We start from the raw sequence: 22,147 nt of genomic DNA, 5'->3' as shown, positions 1-22,147 counted from the left end.
GTTTTGGGTGGTTGCTAGGGTCTTTTGGGTGGTTGCTAGGGTGTTCTGGGTGTTTGCTAGGGTGTTCTGGGTGGTTGCTATGGTATTCAGAGCGGTAGATAGATACACACACACACACACACACACACACACACACACACACACACACTCAGAGTTTATTAGTTTAGAGTTTATAAGTGTATAAATTGATGAGTTTATAAGTGTAAAAGTTTTTGAGTTTAGAGTTTATAAGTTTAAATGAGTTTAGAGTTCAGAGTTTATTAATTTATGAGTTTAAGAGTTCATAAGTCTATGAATTCATGAGTTTATTCATTCATTAGTTATTAAATTTAAGTTAATTAGTTTATAAGTGTATGAGATTAGAGTTTATTAGTTTAAATGAGTTTCATTGGCTAATATATATAGAATGGCAGTTTGATTTAGTTTTCAAGGGATTTAGATTTGAATTTTTGTCGGTTGGTGAGTTTGAATTTTTTTAGAATGCCCAATGTTAAGTCAATGGGAGTTTTTCCGAGTTTTGATCGTCATTTGTAGGAAAACAGTAAGTCCGATCAGTCTGAAAAGATAAAGCAACTAACTTCAGATCAGTTTGAGTGTCTGAGCCGAGTTTGGAGTATGTAGAGTTAAAGCTCTAGGAGGAGTTTGAGTCAACGGTTTTTCACAGAAGAATAATAATAATATTAATAATAACTAGATGCGAAAGTTCGTCGAGACAAACTTTAAGTTGGCTTGAGAAAGTTTGGAGTAGAACGTTTTTTGCTAGGCGGTTGCTAGGATCTTGCTATGGTGTTGCTAGGGTATTTTGGGAGGTTGCTAGGGTGTTCTGGGTGGTTGCTAGGTGGTTGCTAGGGTGACCTGGGTGGTTGCTAGGGTCTTTTGGGTGGTTGCTAGGGTCTTTTGGGTGTTTGCTAGGTGGTTGCTAGGGTGTTCTGGGTGGTTGCTAGGGTGTTTTGGGTGGTTGCTAGGGTATTCTGGGTGGTTGCTAGGCGGTTGCTAGGATATTTAGGGTGGTTGCTAGGGTGTTTTGGGTGGTTGCTAGGGTATTCTGGGTGGTTGCTTTGCGGTTGCTAGGATATTTAGGGTGGTTGCTAGGGTCTTTTGGGTGGTTGCTAGGCGGTTGCTAGGGTATTTTGGGTGGTTGCTAGGCGGTTGCTAGGGTCTTTTGGGTGGTTGCTAGGGTGTTTTGGGTGGTTGCTAGGGTATTCTGGGCGGTTGCTAGGGTGTTCTGGGTGGTTGCTAGGGTGTTTTGGGTGGTTGCTAGGGTATTCTGGGTGGTTGCTAGGCGGTTGCTAGGGTCTTTTTGGTGGTTGCTAGGGTCTTTTGGGTGGTTGCTAGGCGGTTGCTAGGGTGTTCTGGGTGGTTGCTAGGATGTTTTGTGTGGTTGCTATGGTGTTGCTAGGGTCTTTTGGGTGGTTGCTAGGGTCTTTTGGGTGGTTGCTAGGTGGTTGCTAGGGTTTTTTGGGTGGTTGCTAGGGTGTTCTGGGTGGTTGCTAGGCGGTTGCTAGGTTGTTTTGGGTGGTTACTAGGATGTTTTGTGTGGTTGCTAGGGTATTCTGGGTGGTTGCTAGGTGGTTGCTAGGGTCTTTTGGGTGGTTGCTAGGGTCTTGTGGGTGGTTGCTAGGCGGTTGCTAGGGTGTTCTGGGTGGTTGCTAGGGTGTTTTGGGTGGTTGCTAGGGTATTCTGGGTGGTTGCTAGGCGGTTGCTAGGGTCTTTTGGGTGGTTGCTAGGCGGTTGCTAGGGTGTTCTGGGTGGTTGCTAGGGTGTTTTTGGTGGTTGCTAGGGTATTCTGGGTGGTTGCTAGGCGGTTGCTAGGGTCTTTTGGGTGGTTGCTAGGGTTTTTTGGGTGGTTGCTAGGGTATTCTGGGTGGTTGCTAGGTGGTTGCTAGGATATTTTGGGTGGTTGCTAGGGTCTTCTGGGTGGTTGCTAGGTGGTTGCTAGGGTGTCCTGGGTGGTTGCTAGGGTCTTTTGGGTGGTTGCTAGGCGGTTGCTAGGGTGTTCTGGGTGGTTGCTAGGGTGTTTTGGGTGGTTGCTAGGGTCTTTTGGGTGGTTGCTAGGTGGTTGCTAGGGTCTTTTGGGTGGTTGCTAGGCGGTTGCTAGGGTGTTCTGGGTGGTTGCTAGGGTGTTCTGGGTGGTTGCTAGGGTGTTTTGGGTGGTTGCTAGGGTATTCTGGGTGGTTGCTAGGATATTTTGGGTGGTTGCTAGGGTCTTTTGGGTGGTTGCTAGGCGGTTGCTAGGGTGTTCTGGGTGGTTGCTAGGGTCTTTTGGGTGGTTGCTAGGCGGTTGCTAGGGTGTTTTGGGTGGTTGCTAGGGTCTTTTGGGTGGTTGCTAGGCGGTTGCTAGGGTCTTTTGGGTGGTTGCTAGGGTGTTTTGGGTGGTTGCTAGGGTATTCTGGGTGGTTGCTAGGCGGTTGCTAGGGTCTTTTGGGTGGTTGCTAGGCGGTTGCTATGGTGTTCTGGGTGGTTGCTAGGGTGTTTTGGGTGGTTGCTAGGGTATTCTGGGTGGTTGCTAGGCGGTTGCTAGGGTGTTCTGGGTGGTTGCTAGGGTGTTTTGGGTGGTTGCTAGGGTATTCTGGGTGGTTGCTAGGCGGTTGCTAGGGTCTTTTTGGTGGTTGCTAGGGTCTTTTGGGTGGTTGCTAGGCGGTTGCTAGGGTGTTCTGGGTGGTTGCTAGGATGTTTTGTGTGGTTGCTATGGTGTTGCTAGGGTCTTTTGGGTGGTTGCTAGGGTCTTTTGGGTGGTTGCTAGGTGGTTGCTAGGGTTTTTTGGGTGGTTGCTAGGGTGTTCTGGGTGGTTGCTAGGCGGTTGCTAGGTTGTTTTGGGTGGTTACTAGGATGTTTTGTGTGGTTGCTAGGGTATTCTGGGTGGTTGCTAGGTGGTTGCTAGGGTCTTTTGGGTGGTTGCTAGGGTCTTGTGGGTGGTTGCTAGGCGGTTGCTAGGGTGTTCTGGGTGGTTGCTAGGGTGTTTTGGGTGGTTGCTAGGGTATTCTGGGTGGTTGCTAGGCGGTTGCTAGGGTCTTTTGGGTGGTTGCTAGGCGGTTGCTAGGGTGTTCTGGGTGGTTGCTAGGGTGTTTTTGGTGGTTGCTAGGGTATTCTGGGTGGTTGCTAGGCGGTTGCTAGGGTCTTTTGGGTGGTTGCTAGGGTTTTTTGGGTGGTTGCTAGGGTATTCTGGGTGGTTGCTAGGTGGTTGCTAGGATATTTTGGGTGGTTGCTAGGGTCTTCTGGGTGGTTGCTAGGTGGTTGCTAGGGTGTCCTGGGTGGTTGCTAGGGTCTTTTGGGTGGTTGCTAGGCGGTTGCTAGGGTGTTCTGGGTGGTTGCTAGGGTGTTTTGGGTGGTTGCTAGGGTCTTTTGGGTGGTTGCTAGGTGGTTGCTAGGGTCTTTTGGGTGGTTGCTAGGCGGTTGCTAGGGTGTTCTGGGTGGTTGCTAGGGTGTTTTGGGTGGTTGCTAGGGTATTCTGGGTGGTTGCTAGGATATTTTGGGTGGTTGCTAGGGTCTTTTGGGTGGTTGCTAGGCGGTTGCTAGGGTGTTCTGGGTGGTTGCTAGGGTCTTTTGGGTGGTTGCTAGGCGGTTGCTAGGGTGTTTTGGGTGGTTGCTAGGGTCTTTTGGGTGGTTGCTAGGCGGTTGCTAGGGTCTTTTGGGTGGTTGCTAGGGTGTTTTGGGTGGTTGCTAGGGTATTCTGGGTGGTTGCTAGGCGGTTGCTAGGGTCTTTTGGGTGGTTGCTAGGCGGTTGCTATGGTGTTCTGGGTGGTTGCTAGGGTGTTTTGGGTGGTTGCTAGGGTATTCTGGGTGGTTGCTAGGCGGTTGCTAGGGTGTTCTGGGTGGTTGCTAGGGTGTTTTGGGTGGTTGCTAGAGTATTCTGGGTGGTTGCTAGGCGGTTTCTAGGGTCTTTTGGGTGGTTGCTAGGGTCTTTTGGGTGGTTGCTAGGGTGTTCTGGGTGGTTGCTAGGCGGTTGCTAGGGTGTTATGGGTGGTTACTAGGATGTTTTGTGTGGTTGCTATGGTGTTGCTAGGGTATTTTGGGTGGTTGCTATGGTGTTTTGGGTGGTTGCTAGGGTGTTCTGGGTGGTTGCTATGGTATTCAGAGCGGTAGATAGATAGATACACACACACACACACACACACACACACACACACACACACACACACACTCAAACAGACTACCTCGCTCACACACTCACTCAGACACTCAGACACACACACACACACACACACACACACACACACACACACACACACACACTCAGAGTTTATGAGTTTAGAGTTTATAAGTGTACAAGTTTTTGAGTTTAGAGTTTATAAGTTTAAATGAGTTTAGAGTTCAGAGTTTATTAATTTATGAGTTTAAGAGTTCATAAGTATATGAATTCACGAGTTTATTAGTTAATTAGTTATTAAATTTAAGTTAATTAGTTTATAAGTGTATGAGATTAGTGTTTATTAGTTTAAATGAGTTTCATTGGCTAATATATATAGAATGGCAGTTTGTTTTAGTTTTCAAGGGATTTAGATTTGAATTTATGTCGGTTGGTGAGTTTGAATTTTTTTAGAATGCCCAATGTTAAGTCAATGGGAGTTTTTCCGAGTTTTGATCGTCATTTGTAGGAAAACCGTAAGTCCGATCAGTCTGAAAAGATATAGCAACTAACTTCAGATCAGTTTGAGTGTCTGAGCCGAGTTTGGTGTATGTAGAGTTAAAGCTCTAGGACGAGTTTGAGTCAACAGTTTTAGTAAGAAGAATAATAATAATAAGTTTAAATAGGATTTCAATATGTTGGCTTTCTCAAGCCAACTTAATAAGTTTAAATAGGATTTCAATATGTTGGCTTTCTCAAGCCAACTTAACTAGATGCGAAAGTTCGTCGAGACAAACTTTAAGTTGGCTTGAGAAAGTTTGGACCAGAACGTTTTTTGCTAGGCGGTTGCTAGGATTTTATGGCTGGTTGCTATGGTGTTCCTAGGGTATTTTGGGAGGTTGCTAGGGTGTTCTGGGTGGTTGCTAGGTGGTTGCTAGGGTGTCCTGGGTGGTTGCTAGGGTCTTTTGGGTGGTTGCTAGGTGGTTGCTAGGGTCTTTTAGGTGGTTGCTAGGCGGTTGCTAGGGTGTTCTGGGTGGTTGCTAGGGTTTTTTGGGTGGTTGCTAGGGTATTCTGGGTGGTTGCTAGGCGGTTGCTAGGATATTTTGGGTGGTTGCTAGGGTCTTTTGGGTGGTTGCTAGGGTGTTCTGGGTGGTTGCTAGGTGGTTGCTAGGGTGTCCTGGGTGGTTGCTAGGGTCTTTTGGGTGGTTGCTAGGCGGTTGCTAGGGTGTTCTGGGTGGTTGCTAGGGTGTTTTGGGTGGTTGCTAGGGTCTTTTGGGTGGTTGCTAGGTGGTTGCTAGGGTCTTTTGGGTGGTTGCTAGGCGGTTGCTAGGGTGTTCTGGGTGGTTGCTAGGGTATTTTGGGTGGTTGCTAGGGTCTTTTGGGTGGTTGCTAGGCGGTTGCTAGGGTGTTCTGGGTGGTTGCTAGGGTCTTTTGGGTGGTTGCTAGGCGGTTGCTAGGGTGTTTTGGGTGGTTGCTAGGGTCTTTTGGGTGGTTGCTAGGCGGTTGCTAGGGTCTTTTGGGTGGTTGCTAGGGTGTTTTGGGTGGTTGCTAGGGTATTCTGGGTGGTTGCTAGGCGGTTGCTAGGGTGTTCTGGGTGGTTGCTAGGGTCTTTTGGGTGGTTGCTAGGGTCTTTTGGGTGGTTGCTAGGGTGTTCTGGCTGGTTGCTAGGCGGTTGCTAGGGTGTTATGGGTGGTTACTAGGATGTTTTGTGTGGTTGCTATGGTGTTGCTAGGGTATTTTGGGTGGTTGCTAGGGTCTTTTGGGTGGTTGCTAGGGTGTTCTGGGTGGTTGCTAGGGTGTTCTGGGTGGTTGCTATGGTATTCAGAGCGGTAGATAGATAGATACACACACACACACACACTCAGAGTTTATGAGTTTAGAGTTTATAAGTGTATAAATTGATGAGTTTATAAGTGTACAAGTTTTTGAGTTTAGAGTTTATAAGTTTAAATGAGTTTAGAGTTCAGAGTTTATTAATTTATGAGTTTAAGAGTTCATAAGTCTATGAATTCATGAGTTTATTAGTTAATTAGTTATTAAATTTAAGTTAATTAGTTTATAAGTGTATGAGATTAGAGTTTTTTAGTTTAAATGAGTTTCATTGGCTAATATATATAGAATGGCAGTTTGAATTAGTTTTCAAGGGATTTAGATTTAAATTTTTGTCGGTTGGTGAGTTTGAATTTTTTTAGAATGCCCAATGTTAAGTCAATGGGAGTTTTTCCGAGTTTTGATCGTCATTTGTAGGAAAACCGTAAGTCCGATCAGTCTGAAAAGATATAGCATATAGCTGCAGATCAGTTTGAGTGTCTGAGCCGAGTTTGAAGTATGTAGAGTTAAAGCTCTAGGGCGAGTTTGAGTCAACAGTTTTAGTAAGAATAATAATAATAATAATAAGTTTAACCCTCTGGAGTCTGAGCGTTTTTTTGGGCCCTGGGGGTGTTCTGACATGCTCTGACATTTGTGCTTTTTTCAGTTGCTTATAAACATATTAATGGCAAAGGTGTAAATTCACTCTATATAGCACAAACAGGACTACAATAATATGTGAGCCACATGTATGTACATGTTTTCATTTTTGAGAGAATAATGTTTATGCGTGGTTATCGAAAAAACTAAAAATTAAAAATTTTGAAATAAGACCACAAAACACATACTAAATATGTGGCAATAAGACTTTTGACTTATGGATGTCGTCGCCTATAGTTTTTTCTTCAAAATTATGTGAAAATAGTCTTGCTTTATCGTTCACATAAAACCATACATTGATTTAAATTGATGTAAAACAGGTTTTGCTTGGAAAGCCAATATGCGAGGGGGCGTGAACGAGGAGTGGTTTACACCTTAGAATACACCCACTCTGCATAATTAGCCATTCACTCAGGTGTGACACTGACTGAGCCACAATGCAAAGACAAAAGATATATTTAGAAGAAGACTTATATTGACCATTTAAGATTTTGCTTACATCTATCTTGTAAATATGTTTTGCTATTTTATTAAAATGGTTACAATTACAACAATAATTACAATTTCAACAATATTTCAAGTGTACTCTTTCTTTGTAAAAAAAAAATGATTATAGGCCCTACATTTTATCTATGTATTCATTAGTTTGAATATAACCAACATTGGAACAGCTAACATCTTAGTTGATGACTTTATTTTTGACAAAAATAGTATTTTATATATAGAAATGGCTAAACAAAAGCTTATTTGATGTGGCAGTATATTCTACAGTAAAAACTGTACCCAAATCTGGTCAACAAAATGTTGTCTTTCATATTTCGTCTGACTGTAACGTGGTTTTCATGAAATATTAGGGCATATTGTTAATTTGCAGTTTAATACGTTGCTTATACAAATAGCCTACATTTTATTTCAACATTCAGTCGATGTTTACTTATCTCAGTATAGCAATACAGTTTGCTAAAACATCATCATTCATTCACACACGCGATTTAAATTTAAACTGTCTTTGCCAGCTGTGGTAAACAGCGCGCATCTCTGCCGTTTATTCATTCATAAACAGAAACCCACGTGAAGAAATTCACGTGAGAAGGAAAAAACTTACTTGTATTCCTCAGCTCGCTCCTCGATATACCCGCACTTCTGAGGGACATTTTCCATTAGTATTATTCCTCACAGCGCTGCAAGACGGTGTAAACAAGTAATGATCTAAATAAACTTGTGTGTTTTCTCGAGCTGATGTGGGCGTTCACAGGATTGCCTCAGCCATTTGCGTTTGAATAGCGCGCGCTCTCCGTGGGCGGGGCCGATTATAACGTAATGAGATGAGATGAGCTCGACTGGAATCGCTCTCTTTTAATACAGATTTCACAAGATGAGAATAATTGTTTTTTTATATAAATGACTTCATTTAAAAGAAGAGAATTCAAGCTTCATGCCTGTCTGTCTGTATGTCTGTTTGACTGAGTATTCGCTGAGTTATTGTTAATTTTCGGACGCGTTTCAGAATGGACTTCACTGGCAGAGAGAAGGCAGAACTCGCTTCGTGTTTATTTTTCTTTATTTGGCAAAAAGCACAACACTTTGTTTTTATTGTGAGTATACACAAAAATAATACACATTTAACAGAATCGATTGATGTATGAAACTCCTATGGAAAATCAAAGTCAACAGAGTATTTATGAGTTTCTTTTACACCAATAAAAAAAAAGCGAGCTGGTATCGCCGGCGATACCGTAGACCTCAGGGGGTTAAATAGGATTTCAATATGTTGGCTTTCTCAAGCCAACTTAACTAGATGCGAAAGTTCGTCGAGACAAACTTTAAGTTGGCTTGAGAAAGTTTGGACCAGAACGTTTTTTGCTAGGCGGTTGCTAGGATGTTATGGGTGGTTGCTATGGTGTTGCTAGGGTATTTTGGGAGGTTGCTAGGGTGTTCTGGGTGGTTGCTAGGTGGTTGCTAGGGTGTCCTGGGTGGTTGTTAGGGTCTTTTGGGTGGTTGCTAGGGTCTTTTGGGTGGTTGCTAGGCGGTTGCTAGGGTATTCTGGGTGGTTGCTAGGCGGTTGCTAGGGTATTTTGGGTGGTTGCTAGGGTCTTTTGGGTTGTTGCTAGGCGGTTGCTATGGTGTTCTGGGTGGTTGCTAGGGTGTTTTGGGTGGTTGCTAGGGTATTCTGGGTGGTTGCTATGCGGTTGCTAGGATATTTAGGGTGGTTGCTAGGGTCTTTTGGGTGGTTGCTAGGCGGTTGCTAGGGTATTTTGGGTGGTTGCTAGGGTATTCTGGGTGGTTGCTAGGGTATTTTGGGTGGTTGCTAGGCTATTTTGGGTGGTTGCTAGGGTCTTTTGGGTGGTTGCTAGGCAGTTGCTAGGGTATTTTGGGTGGTTGCTATGGTATTCTGGGTGGTTGCTAGGGTCTTTTGGGTGGTTGCTAGGCGGTTGTTAGGGTATTCTGGGTGGTTGCTAGGCGGTTGCTAGGATATTTTGGGAGGTTGCTAGGGTGTTTTGGGTGGTTGCTAAGGTGTTCTGGGTGGTTGCTAGGCGGTTGCTAGGGTGTAATGGGTGGTTACTAGGATGTTTTGTGTGGTTGCTATGGTGTTGCTAGGGTATTTTGGGTGGTTGCTAGGGTGTTTTGGGTGGTTGCTAGGGTGTTCTGGGTGGTTGCTAGGCGGTTGCTAGGGTGTTATGGGTGGTTACTATGATGTTTTGTGTGGTTGCTATGGTGTTGCTAGGGTATTTTGGGTGGTTGCTAGGGTCTTTTGGGTGGTTGCTAGGCGGTTGCTAGGGTGTTTTGGGTGGTTGCTAGGTGGTTGCTAGGGTGTTCTGGGTGGTTGCTAGGATATTTTGGGTGGTTGCTAGGGTGTTTTGGGTGGTTGCTAGGGTGTTCTGAGTGGTTGCTAGGTGGTTGCTAGGGTGTTCTGGGTGGTTGCTATGGTATTCAGAGCGGTTGATATGGTGTTACTAGGTGGTTGGTAGTTGTCACAGATGGTTACTATGGAGTTTTTATAGAGTTCTTACTTAACTAATCGCTATTAGCATGTAGCTATTCACTGCTAGCATGTGTAGCATGTTGAAAGTGCTGTTTGCTAGCATGAGTCAAAAGAGCCAAACCTCATCTCTATACGATGTTCTGATACAGAGATATAGGTCTTGCAAAACGGTTGCTAGGATACTCAAGTTTGGTTGCTATGGAGTTGCTTGGGAGCTGGGAGCTTTAAACTTAAGAAGTTTAAATTGGTTTAAAGTTTAAAGTAGTTTGAAGTTTATGACAGAGAGATAGATAGATAAATAAGTTAGATAGATAGATACACACACACACACACACACACACACACACACACACACTCAAACAGACTACCTCGCTCACACACTCACTCAGACACTCAGACACACACACACACACACACACACACACACACACACACACACACACACTCAGAGTTTATGAGTTTAGAGTTTATAAGTGTATAAATTGATGAGTTTATAAGTGTACAAGTTTTTGAGTTTAGAGTTTATAAGTTTAAATGAGTTTAAGAGTTCAGAGTTTATTAATTTATGAGTTTAAGAGTTCATAAGTCTATGAATTCATGAGTTTATTAGTTAATTAGTTATTAAATTTAAGTTAATTAGTTTATAAGTGTGTGAGATTAGAGTTTATTAGTTTAAATGAGTTTCATTGGCTAATATATATAGAATGGCAGTTTGATTTAGTTTTCAAGGGATTTAGATTTGAATTTTTGTCGGTTGGTGAGTTTGAATTTTTTTAGAATGCCCAATGTTAAGTCAATGGGAGTTTTTCCGAGTTTTGATCGTCATTTGTAGGAAAACCGTAAGTCCGATCAGTCTGAAAAGATATAGCATATAACTACAGATCAGTTTGAGTGTCTGAGCCGAGTTTGGAGTATGTAGAGTTAAAGCTCTAGGGCGAGTTTGAGTCAACATTTTTTCACAGAAGAATAATAATAATATTAATAATAAGTTTAAATAGGATTTCAATATGTTGGCTTTCTCAAGCCAACTTAACTAGATGCGAAAGTTCGTCGAGACAAACTTTAAGTTGGCTTGAGAAAGTTTGGACCGGAAAATTTTTTGCTAGGCGGTTTCTAGGATGTTATGGGTGGTTGCTATGGTGTTGCTAGGGTATTTTGGGTGGTTGCTAGGCGGTTGCTAAGGTGTTTTGGGTGGTTGCTAGGATATTTTGGGTGGTTGCTAGGGTCTTTTGGGTGGTTGCTAGGCAGTTGCTAGGGTGTTCTGGGTGGTTGCTAGGCGGTTGCTAGGGTGTTCTGGGTGGTTGCTAGGGTCTTTTGGGTGGTTGCTAGGCGGTTGCTAGGGTGTTTTGGGTGGTTGCTAGGGTGTTTTGGGTGGTTGCTAGGGTATTCTGGGTGGTTGCTAGGCGGTTGCTAGGGTCTTATGGGTGGTTGCTAGGCGGTTGATAGGGTGTTTTGGGTGGTTGCTAGGGTATTCTGGGTGGTTGCTAGGCGGTTGCTAGGGTGTTCTGGGTGGTTGCTAGGGTTTTTTGGGTGGTTGCTAGGGTATTCTGGGTGGTTGCTAGGCGGTTGCTAGGGTCTTTTGGGTGGTTGCTAGGGTCTTTTGGGTGGTTGCTAGGGTGTTCTGGGTGGTTGCTAGGCGGTTGCTAGGGTGTTATGGGTGGTTACTATGATGTTTTGTGTGGTTGCTATGGTGTTGCTAGGGTATTTTGGGTGGTTGCTAGGGTGTTTTGGGTGGTTGCTAGGGTGTTCTGGGTGGTTGCTAGGCGGTTGCTAGGGTGTTATGGGTGGTTACTAGGGTATTATGGTTGGTTGCTAGGCGGTTGCTAGGATACACTCACTCAGACACGCACACACACACACACACACACACACTCAGAGTTTATGAGTTTAGAGTTTATAAGTGTATAAATTGAGTTTATAAGTGTACAAGTTTTTGAGTTTAGAGTTTATAAGTTTAAATGAGTTTAGAGTTCAGAGTTTATTAATTTATGAGTTTAAGAGTTCATAAGTCTATGAATTCATGAGTTTATTAGTTAATTAGTTATTACATTTAAGTTAATTAGTTTATAAGTGTATGAGATTAGAGTTTATTAGTTTAAATGAGTTTCATTGGCTAATATATATAGAATGGCAGTTTGATTTAGTTTTCAAGGGATTTAGATTTGAATTTTTGTCGGTTGGTGAGTTTGAATTTTTTTAGAATGAACAATGTTAAGTCAATGGGAGTTTTTCCGAGTTTTGATCGTCATTTGTAGGAAAACCGTAAGTCCGATCAGTCTGAAAAGATATAGCATAAAACTTCAGATCAGTTTGAGTGTCTGAGCCGAGTTTGGAGTATGTAGAGTTAAAGCTCTAGGGCGAGTTTGAGTCAATAGTTTTGTACAGAAGAATAATAATAATAACTAGATGCGAAAGTTCGTCGAGACAAACTTTAAGTTGGCTTGAGAAAGTTTGGACCGGAAAGTTTTTTGCTAGGCGGTTGCTAGGATGTTATGGGTGGTTGCTATGATGTTTCTAGGGTATTTAGGGCGGTTGCTCAGGTGTTCTGGGTGGTTGCTATGGTATTCTGGGTGGTTGCTAGGGTATTCTGGGTGGTTGCTAGGCGGTTGCTAGGATATTTTGGGTGGTTGCTAGGGTCTTTTGGGTGGTTGCTAGGCGGTTGCTAGGGTGTTCTGGGTGGTTGCTAGGGTGTTTTGGGTGGTTGCAAGGGCATTCTGGGTGGTTGCTATGCGGTTGCTAGGATATTTAGGGTGGTTGCTAGGGTCTTTTGGGTGGTTGCTAGGCGGTTGCTAGGGTATTTTGGGTGGTTGCTAGGCGGTTGCTAGGGTGTTCTGGGTGGTTGCTAGGGGATTTTTGGGTGGTTGCTAGGTGGTTGCTAGGGTCTTTTGGGTGGTTGCTAGGCGGTTGCTAGGGTGTTCTGGGTGGTTGCTAGGGTGTTTTGGGTGGTTGCTAGGGTATTTTGGGTGGTTGCTAGGATATTTTGGGTGGTTGCTAGGGTCTTTTGGGTGGTTGCTAGGGTCTTTTGGGTGGTTGCTAGGCGGTTGCTAGGGTGTTCTGGGTGGTTGCTAGGGTCTTTTGGGTGGTTGCTAGGCGGTTGCTAGGGTGTTTTGGGTGGTTGCTAGGGTCTTTTGGGTGGTTGCTAGGCGGTTGCTAGGGTCTTTTGGGTGGTTGCTAGGGTGTTTTGGGTGGTTGCTAGGGTATTCTGGGTGGTTGCTAGGCGGTTGCTAGGGTCTTTTGGGTGGTTGCTAGGCGGTTGCTATGGTGTTCTGGGTGGTTGCTAGGGTGTTTTGGGTGGCTGCTAGGGTATTCTGGATGGTTGCTAGGCGGTTGCTAGGGTGTTTTGGGTGGTTGCTAGGGTGTTTTGGGTGGTTGCTAGGGTATTCTGGGTGGTTGCTAGGCGGTTGCTAGGGTCTTTTGGGTGGTTGCTAGGGTGTTCTGGGTGGTTGCTAGGCGGTTGCTAGGGTGTTATGGGTGGTTACTAGGATGTTTTGTGTGGTTGCTATGGTGTTGCTAGGGTATTTTGGGTGGTTGCTAGGGTGTTTTGGGTGGTTGCTAGGGTGTTTTGGGTGGTTGCTAGGGTGTTCTGGGTGGTTGCTAGGCGGTTGCTAGGGTGTTTTGGGTGGTTGCTAAGGTCTTTTGGGTGGTTGCTAGGGTCTTTTGGGTGGTTGCTAGGGTGTTCTGGGTGGTTGCTAGGTGGTTGCTAGGGTGTTCTGGGTGGTTGCTATGGTATTCAGAGCGGTAGATAGATAGATACACACACACACACACACACACACACACACACACACACACACTCAGAGTTTAGAGTTTATAAGTGTATAAATTGATAAGTTTATAAGTGTACAAGTTTTTGAGTTTAGAGTTTATAAGTTTAAATGAGTTTAGAGTTCAGAGTTTATTAATTTATGAGTTTAAGAGTTCATAAGTCTATGAATTCATGAGTTTATTAGTTAATTAGTTATTAAATTTAAGTTAATTAGTTTATAAGTGTATGAGATTAGAGTTTATTAGTTTAAATGAGTTTCATTGGCTAATATATATAGAATGGCAGTTTGATTTAGTTTTCAAGGGATTTAGATTTGAATTTTTGTCGGTTGGTGAGTTTGAATTTTTTTAGAATGCCCAATGTTAAGTCAATGGGAGTTTTTCCGAGTTTTGATCGTCATTTGTAGGAAAACCGTAAGTCCGATCAGTCTGAAAAGATATAGCATAAAACTTCAGATCAGTTTGAGTGTCTGAGCCGAGTTTGGAGTATGTAGAGTTAAAGCTCTAGGGCGAGTTTGAGTCAACAGTTATTTACAGAAGAATAATAATAATATTAACTAGATGCGAAAGTTCGTCGAGACAAACTTTAAGTTGGCTTGAGAAAGTTTGGACCGGAAAAATTTTTGCTAGGCGGTTTCTAGGATGTTATGGGTGGTTGCTATGGTGTTGCTAGGGTATTTTGGGTGGTTGCTAGGCGGTTGCTAGGGTGTTTTGGGTGGTTGCTAGGATATTTTGGGTGGTTGCTAGGGTCTTTTGGGTGGTTGCTAAGCAGTTGCTAGGGTGTTTTGGGTGGTTGCTAGGGTGTTCTGGGTGGTTGCTAGGCGGTTGCTAGGGTGTTCTGGGTGGTTGCTAGGGTCTTTTGGGTGGTTGCTAGGCGGTTGCTAGGGTGTTTTGGGTGGTTGCTAGGTGGTTGCTAGGGTCTTTTGGGTGGTTGCTAGGCGGTTGCTAGGGTGTTTTGGGTGGTTGCTAGGGTGTTCTGGGTGGTTGCTAGGCGGTTGCTAGGGTGTTATGAGTGGTTACTAGGATGTTTTGTGTGGTTGCTATGGTGTTGCTAGGGTATTTTGGGTGGTTGCTAGGGTGTTTTGGGTGGTTGCTATGGTATTGCTAGGGTATTTTGGGTGGTTGCTAGGGTGTTTTGGGTGGTTGCTAGGGTGTTCTGGGTGGTTGCTAGGCGGTTGCTAGGGTGTTATGGGTGGTTACTAGGATGTTTTGTGTGGTTGCTATGGTGTTGCTAGGGTGTTTTGGGTGGTTGCTAGGGTCTTTTGGGTGGTTGCTAGGCGGTTGCTAGGGTGTTTTTGGTGGTTGCTAGGGTGTTTTGGGTGGTTGCTAGGGTATTCTGGGTGGTTGCTAGGGTCTTTTGGGTGGTTGCTAGGGTGTTTTGGGTGGTTGCTAGGGTATTCTGGGTGGTTGCTAGGGTCTTTTGGGTGGTTGCTAGGCGGTTGCTATGGTGTTCTGGGTGGTTGCTAGGGTGTTTTGGGTGGTTGCTAGGGTATTCTGGGTGGTTGCTAGGCGGTTGCTAGGGTGTTTTGGGTGGTTGCTAGGGTGTTTTGGGTGGTTGCTAGGGTATTCTGGGTGGTTGCTAGGTGGTTGCTAGGGTCTTTTGGGTGGTTGCTAGGGTCTTTTGGGTGGTTGCTAGGGTGTTCTGGGTGGTTGCTAGGCGGTTGCTAGGGTGTTATGGGTGGTTACTAGGATGTTTTGTGTGGTTGCTATGGTGTTGCTAGGGTCTTTTGGGTGGTTGCTAGGGTGTTTTGGGTGGTTGCTAGGGTGTTCTGGGTGGTTGCTAGGCGGTTGCTAGGGTGTTATGGGTGGTTACTAGGATGTTTTGTGTGGTTGCTATGGTGTTGCTAGGGTATTTTGGGTGGTTGCTAGGGTCTTTTGGGTGGTTGCTAGGGTGTTTTGGGTGGTTGCTAGGTGGTTGCTAGGGTGTTCTGGGTGGTTGCTAGGATATTTTGGGTGGTTGCTAGGGTCTTTTGGGTGGTTGCTAGGGTGTTCTGGGTGGTTGCTAGGTGGTTGCTAGGGTGTTCTGGGTGGTTGCTATGGTATTCAGAGCGGTAGATAGATAGATACACACACACACACACACACACACACACACACACACACACACACTCAAACAGACTACCTCGCTCACACACTCACTCAGACACACACACACACACACACACACACACACTCAGAGTTTATGAGTTTAGAGTTTATAAGTGTATAAATTGATGAGTTTATAAGTGTACAAGTTTTTGAGTTTAGAGTTTATAAGTTTAAATGAGTTTAGAGTTCAGAGTTTATTAATTTATGAGTTTAAGAGTTCATAAGTCTATGAATTCATGAGTTTATTAGTTAATTAGTTATTAAATTTAAGTTAATTAGTTTATAAGTGTATAAGATTAGAGTTTATTAGTTTAAATGAGTTTCATTGGCTAATATATATAGAATGGCAGTTTGGTTTAGTTTTCAAGGGATTTAGATTTGAATTTTTGTCGGTTGGTGAGTTTGAATTTTTTTAGAATGCCCAATGTTAAGTCAATGGGAGTTTTTCCGAGTTTTGATCGTCATTTGTAGGAAAACCGTAAGTCCGATCAGTCTGAAAAGATATAGCATATAGCTGCAGATCAGTTTGAGTGTCTGAGCCGAGTTTGAAGTATGTAGAGTTAAAGCTCTAGGGCGAGTTTGAGTCAACAGTTTTAGTAAGAAGAATAATAATAATAATAATAATAATAAGTTTAAATAGGATTTCAATATGTTGGCTTTCTCAAGCCAACTTAATAATAACTAGATGCGAAAGTTCGTCGAGACAAACTTTAAGTTGGCTTGAGAAAGTTTGGAGCAGAACGTTTTTTGCTAGGCGGTTGCTAGGATTTTATGGGTGGTTGCTATGGTGTTCCTAGGGTATTTTGGGAGGTTGCTAGGGTGTTCTGGGTGGTTGCTAGGTGGTTGCTAGGGTGTCCTGGGTGGTTGCTAGGGTCTTTTGGGTGGTTGCTAGGCGGTTGCTAGGGTGTTATGGGTGGTTGCTAGGGTTTTTTGGGTGGTTGCTAGGGTATTCTGGGTGGTTGCTAGGCGGTTGCTAGGATATTTTGGGTGGTTGCTAAGGTCTTTTGGGTGGTTGCTAGGGTGTTCTGGGTGGTTGCTAGGTGGTTGCTAGGGTGTCCTGGGTGGTTGCTAGGGTCTTTTGGGTGGTTGCTAGGCGGTTGCTAGGGTGTTCTGGGTGGTTGCTAGGGTGTTTTGGTTGGTTGCTAGGGTCTTTTGGGTGGTTGCTAGGTGGTTGCTAGGGTCTTTTGGGTGGTTGCTAGGCGGTTGCTAGGGTGTTTTGGGTGGTTGCTAGGGTGTTTTGGGTGGTTGCTAGGGTATTCTGGGTGGTTGCTAGGATATTTTGGGTGGTTGCTAGGGTCTTTTGGGTGGTTGTAAGGCGGTTGCTAGGGTGTTCTGGGTGGTTGCTAGGGTCTTTTGGGTGGTTGCTAGGCGGTTGCTAGGGTCTTTTGGGTGGTTGCTAGGCGGTTGCTATGGTGTTCTGGGTGGTTGCTAGGGTGTTTTGGGTGGTTGCTAGGGTATTCTGGGTGGTTGCTAGGCGGTTGCTAGGGTGTTTTGGGTGGTTGCTAGGGTGTTTTGGGTGGTTGCTAGGGTATTCTGGGTGGTTGCTAGGCGGTTGCTAGGGTCTTTTGGGCGGTTGCTAGGGTCTTTTGGGTGGTTGCTAGGGTGTTCTGGGTGGTTGCTAGGCGGTTGCTAGGGTGTTCTGGGTGGTTGCTAGGGTGTTTTGGGTGGTTGCTAGGGTATTCTGGGTGGTTGCTAGGCGGTTGCTAGGGTCTTTTGGGTGGTTGCTAGGCGGTTGCTATGGTGTTCTGGGTGGTTGCTAGGGTGTTTTGGGTGGTTGCTAGGGTATTCTGGGTGGTTGCTAGGCGGTTGCTAGGGTGCTTTGGGTGGTTGCTAGGGTATTCTGGGTGGTTGCTAGGCGGTTGCTAGGGTGTTCTGGGTGGTTGCTCTAGGGTGTTTTGGGTGGTTGCTAGGGTATTCTGGGTGGTTGCTAGGCGGTTGCTAGGGTCTTTTGGGTGGTTGCTAGGGTCTTTTGGGTGGTTGCTAGGGTGTTCTGGGTGGTTGCTAGGCGGTTGCTAGGGTGTTATGGGTGGTTACTAGGATGTTTTGTGTGGTTGCTATGGTGTTGCTAGGGTCTTTTGGGTGGTTGCTAGGGTGTTCTGGGTGGTTGCTAGGGTGTTCTGGGTGGTTGCTATGGTATTCAGAGCGGTAGATAGATAGATACACACACACACACACACACACACACACACACACACTCAAACAGACTACCTCACTCAGACACTCAGACACACACACACACACACACACACTCAGAGTTTATGAGTTTAGAGTTTATAAGTGTATAAATTGATGAGTTTATAAGTGTACAAGTTTTTGAGTTTAGAGTTTATAAGTTTAAATGAGTTTAAGAGTTCATAAGTCTATGAATTCATGAGTTTATTAGTTAATTAGTTATTAAATTTAAGTTAATTAGTTTATAAGTGTATGAGATTAGAGTTTTTTAGTTTAAATGAGTTTCATTGGCTAATATATATAGAATGGCAGTTTGAATTAGTCTTCAAGGGATTTAGATTTAAATTTTTGTCGGTTGGTGAGTTTGAATTTTTTTAGAATGCCCAATGTTAAGTCAATGGGAGTTTTTCCGAGTTTTGATCGTCATTTGTAGGAAAACCGTAAGTCCGATCAGTCTGAAAATATATAGCATATAGCTGCAGATCAGTTTGAGTGTCTGAGCCAAGTTTGGAGTATGTAGAGTTAAAGCTCTAGGGCGAGTTTGAGTCAACAGTTTTAGTAAGAATAATAATAATAATAACTAGATGCGAAAGTTCGTCGAGACAAACTTTAAGTTGGCTTGAGAAAGTTTGGACCAGAACGTTTTTTTGCTAGGCGGTTGCTAGGATGTTACTATGGTGTTGCTATGGTGTTGCTAGGGTATTTTGGGAGGTTGCTAGGGTGTTCTGGGTGGTTGCTAGGTGGTTGCTAGGGTGTCCTGGGTGGTTGCTAGGGTCTTTTGGGTGGTTGCTAGGGTATTTTGGGTGGTTGCTAGGCGGTTGCTAGGGTGTTCTGGGTGGTTGCTAGGGTGTTTTGGGTGGTTGCTAGGGTGTTTTGGGTGGTTGCTAGGGTGTTTTGGGTGGTTGCTAGGGTATTCTGGGTGGTTGCTAGGCGGTTGCTAGGATATTTTGGGTGGTTGCTAGGGTCTTTTGGGTGGTTGCTAAGCGGTTGCTAGGGTGTTCTGGGTGGTTGCTAGGGTGTTTTGGGTGGTTGCTAGGGTATTCTGGGTGTTTGCTATGTGGTTGCTAGGATATTTAGGGTGGTTGCTAGGGTCTTTTGGGTGGTTGCTAGGCGGTTGCTAGGGTATTTTGGGTGGTTGCTAGGGTATTCTGGGTGGTTGCTAGGCTATTTTGGGTGGTTGCTAGGGTCTTTTGGGTGGTTTCTAGGCGGTTGCTAGGGTATTTTGGGTGGTTGCTATGGTATTCTGGGTGGTTGCTAGGGTCTTTTGGGTGGTTGCTAGGCGGTTGCTAGGGTGTTTTGGGTGGTTGCTAGGGTGTTTTGGGTGGTTGCTAGGGTATTCTGGGTGGTTGCTAGGCGGTTGCTAGGATATTTTGGGTGGTTGCTAGGGTGTTTTGGGTGGTTGCTAGGGTGTTCTGGGTGGTTACTAGGATGTTTTGTGTGGTTGCTATGGTGTTGCTAGGGTATTTTGGGTGGTTGCTAGGCGGTTGCTAGGGTGTTTTGGGTGGTTACTAGGATGTTTTGTGTGGTTGCTATGGTGTTGCTAGGGTATTTTGGGTGGTTGCTAGGGTCTTTTGGGTGGTTGCTAGGCGGTTGCTAGGGTGTTTTGGGTGGTTGCTAGGGTGTTTTGGGTGGTTGCTATGGTCTTTTAAGGTGGTTGCTAGGCGGTTGCTAGGGTGTTTTGGGTGGTTGCTAGGGTCTTTTGGGTGGTTGCTAGGATATTTTGGGTGGTTGCTAGGGTCTTTTGGGTGGTTGCTAGGTGGTTGCTAGGGTGTTCTGGGTGGTTGCTATGGTATTCAGAGCGGTAGATAGATAGATACACACACACACACACACACACACTCAGAGTTTATGAGTTTAGAGTTTATAAGTGTACAAGTTTTTGAGTTTAGAGTTTATAAGTTTAAATGAGTTTAGAGTTCAGAGTTTATTAATTTATGAGTTTAAGAGTTCATAAGTCTATGAATTCATGAGTTTATTAGTTAATTAGTTATTCAATTTAAGTTAATTAGTTTATAAGTGTATGAAATTAGAGTTTATTAGTTTAAATGAGTTTCATTGGCTAATATATATAGAATGGCAGTTTGATTTAGTTTTCAAGGGATTTAGATTTGAATTTTTGTCGGTTGGTGAGTTTGAATTTTTTTAGAATGCCCAATGTTAAGTCAATGGGAGTTTTTCCGAGTTTTGATCGTCATTTGTAGGAAAACCGTAAGTCCGATCAGTCTGAAAAGATATAGCATAAAACTTCAGATCAGTTTGAGTGTCTGAGCCGAGTTTGGAGTATGTAGAGTTAAAGCTCTAGGGCGAGTTTGAGTCAATAGTTTCCACAGAAGAATAATAATAATAAGTTTAAATAGGATTTCAATATGTTGGCTTTCTCAAGCCAACTTAACTAGATGCGAAAGTTCGTCGAGACAAACTTTAAGTTGGCTTGAGAAAGTTTGGACCAGAACGTTTTTTGCTAGGCGGTTGCTAGGATGTTATGGGTGGTGCATAGGTTATCCTATGGTGTTGCTAGGATATTTTCGGAGGTTGCTACGGTGTTCTGGGTGGTTGCTAGGGTCTTTTGGGTGGTTGCTAGGGTATTCTGGGTGGTTGCTAGGCGGTTGCTAGGATATTTTGGGTGGTTGCTAGGGTCTTTTGGGTGGTTGCTAGGCGGTTGCTAGGGTGTTCTGGGTGGTTGCTAGGGTGTTTTGGGTGGTTGCTAGGGTATTCTGGGTGGTTGCTATGCGGTTGCTAGGATATTTAGGGTGGTTGCTAGGGTCTTTTGGGTGGTTGCTAGGCGGTTGCTAGGGTATTTTGGGTGGTTGCTAGGGTATTTTGGGTGGTTGCTAGGGTCTTTTGGGTGGTTGCTAGGCGGTTGCTAGGGTGTTCTGGGTGGTTGCTAGGGTATTCTGGGTGGTTGCTAGGGTGTTCTGGGTGGTTGCTAGGCGGTTGCTAGGGTGTTATGGGTGGTTACTAGGATGTTTTGTGTGGTTGCTATGGTGTTGCTAGGGTATTTTGGGTGGTTGCTAGGGTGTTCTGGGTGGTTGCTAGGCGGTTGCTAGGGTGTTATGGGTGGTTACTAGGATGTTTTGTGTGGTTGCTATGGTGTTGCTAGGGTATTTTGGGTGGTTGCTAGGGTCTTTTGGTTGGTTGCTAGGCGGTTGCTAGGGTATTTTGGGTGGTTGCTAGGGTCTTTTGGGTGGTTGCTAGGCGGTTTCTAGGGTATTTTGGGTGGTTGCTAGGGTCTTTTGGGTGGTTGCTAGGGTCTTTTGGGTGGTTGCTAGGCAGTTGCTAGGGTATTTTGGGTGGTTGCTAGGGTCTTTTGGGTGGTTGCTAGGCGGTTGCTAGGGTGTTCTGGGTGGTTGCTATGGTATTCAGAGCGGTAGATAGATAGATACACACACACACACACACACACACACACACTCAGAGTTTATGAGTTTAGAGTTTATAAGTGTATAAATTGATGAGTTTATAAGTGTACAAGTTTTTTGAGTTTAGAGTTTATAAGTTTAAATGAGTTTAGAGTTCAGAGTTTATTAATTTATGAGTTTAAGAGTTCATAAGTCTATGAATTCATGAGTTTATTAGTTAATTAGTTATTCAATTTAAGTTAATTAGTTTATAAGTGTATGAAATTAGAGTTTATTAGTTTAAATGAGTTTCATTGGCTAATATATATAGAATGGCAGTTTGATTTAGTTTTCAAGGGATTTAGATTTAAATTTTTGTCGGTTGGTGAGTTTGAATTTTTTTAGAATGCCCAATGTTAAGTCAATGGGAGTTTTTCTGAGTTTTGATCGTCATTTGTAGGAAAACCGTAAGTCCGATCAGTCTGAAAAGATATAGCATAAAACTTCAGATCAGTTTGAGTGTCTGAGCCGAGTTTGGAGTATGTAGAGTTAAAGCTCTAGGGCGAGTTTGAGTCAACAGTTTTAGTAAGAAGAATAATAATAAGTTTAAATAGGATTTCAATATGTTGGCTTTCTCAAGCCAACTTAATAAGTTTAAATAGCATTTCAGTAAGTTGGCTCTCTCAAGCCAACTTAATAAGTTTAAATAGGATTTCAATATGTTGGCTTTCTCAAGCCAACTTAATAAGTTTAAGTACAATATCAGTAAGTTGGCTTTCTCAGCCAACTTAATAAGTTTAAATAGCATTTCAGTAAGTTGGCTCTCTCAAGCCAACTTAATAAGGTCCCTAGGGGCAACTCATACCAGAAAGTTGCAGAACCATTAATTTTCTGTAAAGAACACGCATTTTTCCCAGCACAGCTGGCAACGTTTTCGGACACATAGGTTTCTCTGTACCGTTTCCATTATGGCATCTATCCACATTATTAGTACTTGCAGCCTCTTCATCCTCCTCATTTTGCGCATCCACCTGATTGGCTTATGATCCGATCTGCTTGATCGGATCACGGTGATCCCATGTTAATGCCAAGTGTAAACGCAGCCTTAGTTTCAGCAGTACATATTTGGCACTGATATTTTGCATTGGTTACACCCATCAATTACAACAACCCACAAAACATTTGTTGTTATTTGTAAATGTGTCTAATCCAAATACTTTACCCAATTGCTTATCATCTTCATCAAGTTTCTGCAGATTTTTAAAT

This window comes from Leuciscus leuciscus, assembly GCF_965113295.1.
Source record: "Leuciscus leuciscus genome assembly, chromosome: 3".
NCBI classification, from domain to species: Eukaryota; Metazoa; Chordata; class Actinopteri; order Cypriniformes; family Leuciscidae; genus Leuciscus; species Leuciscus leuciscus.
Note: the sequence above shows the minus strand (reverse complement) of the source record.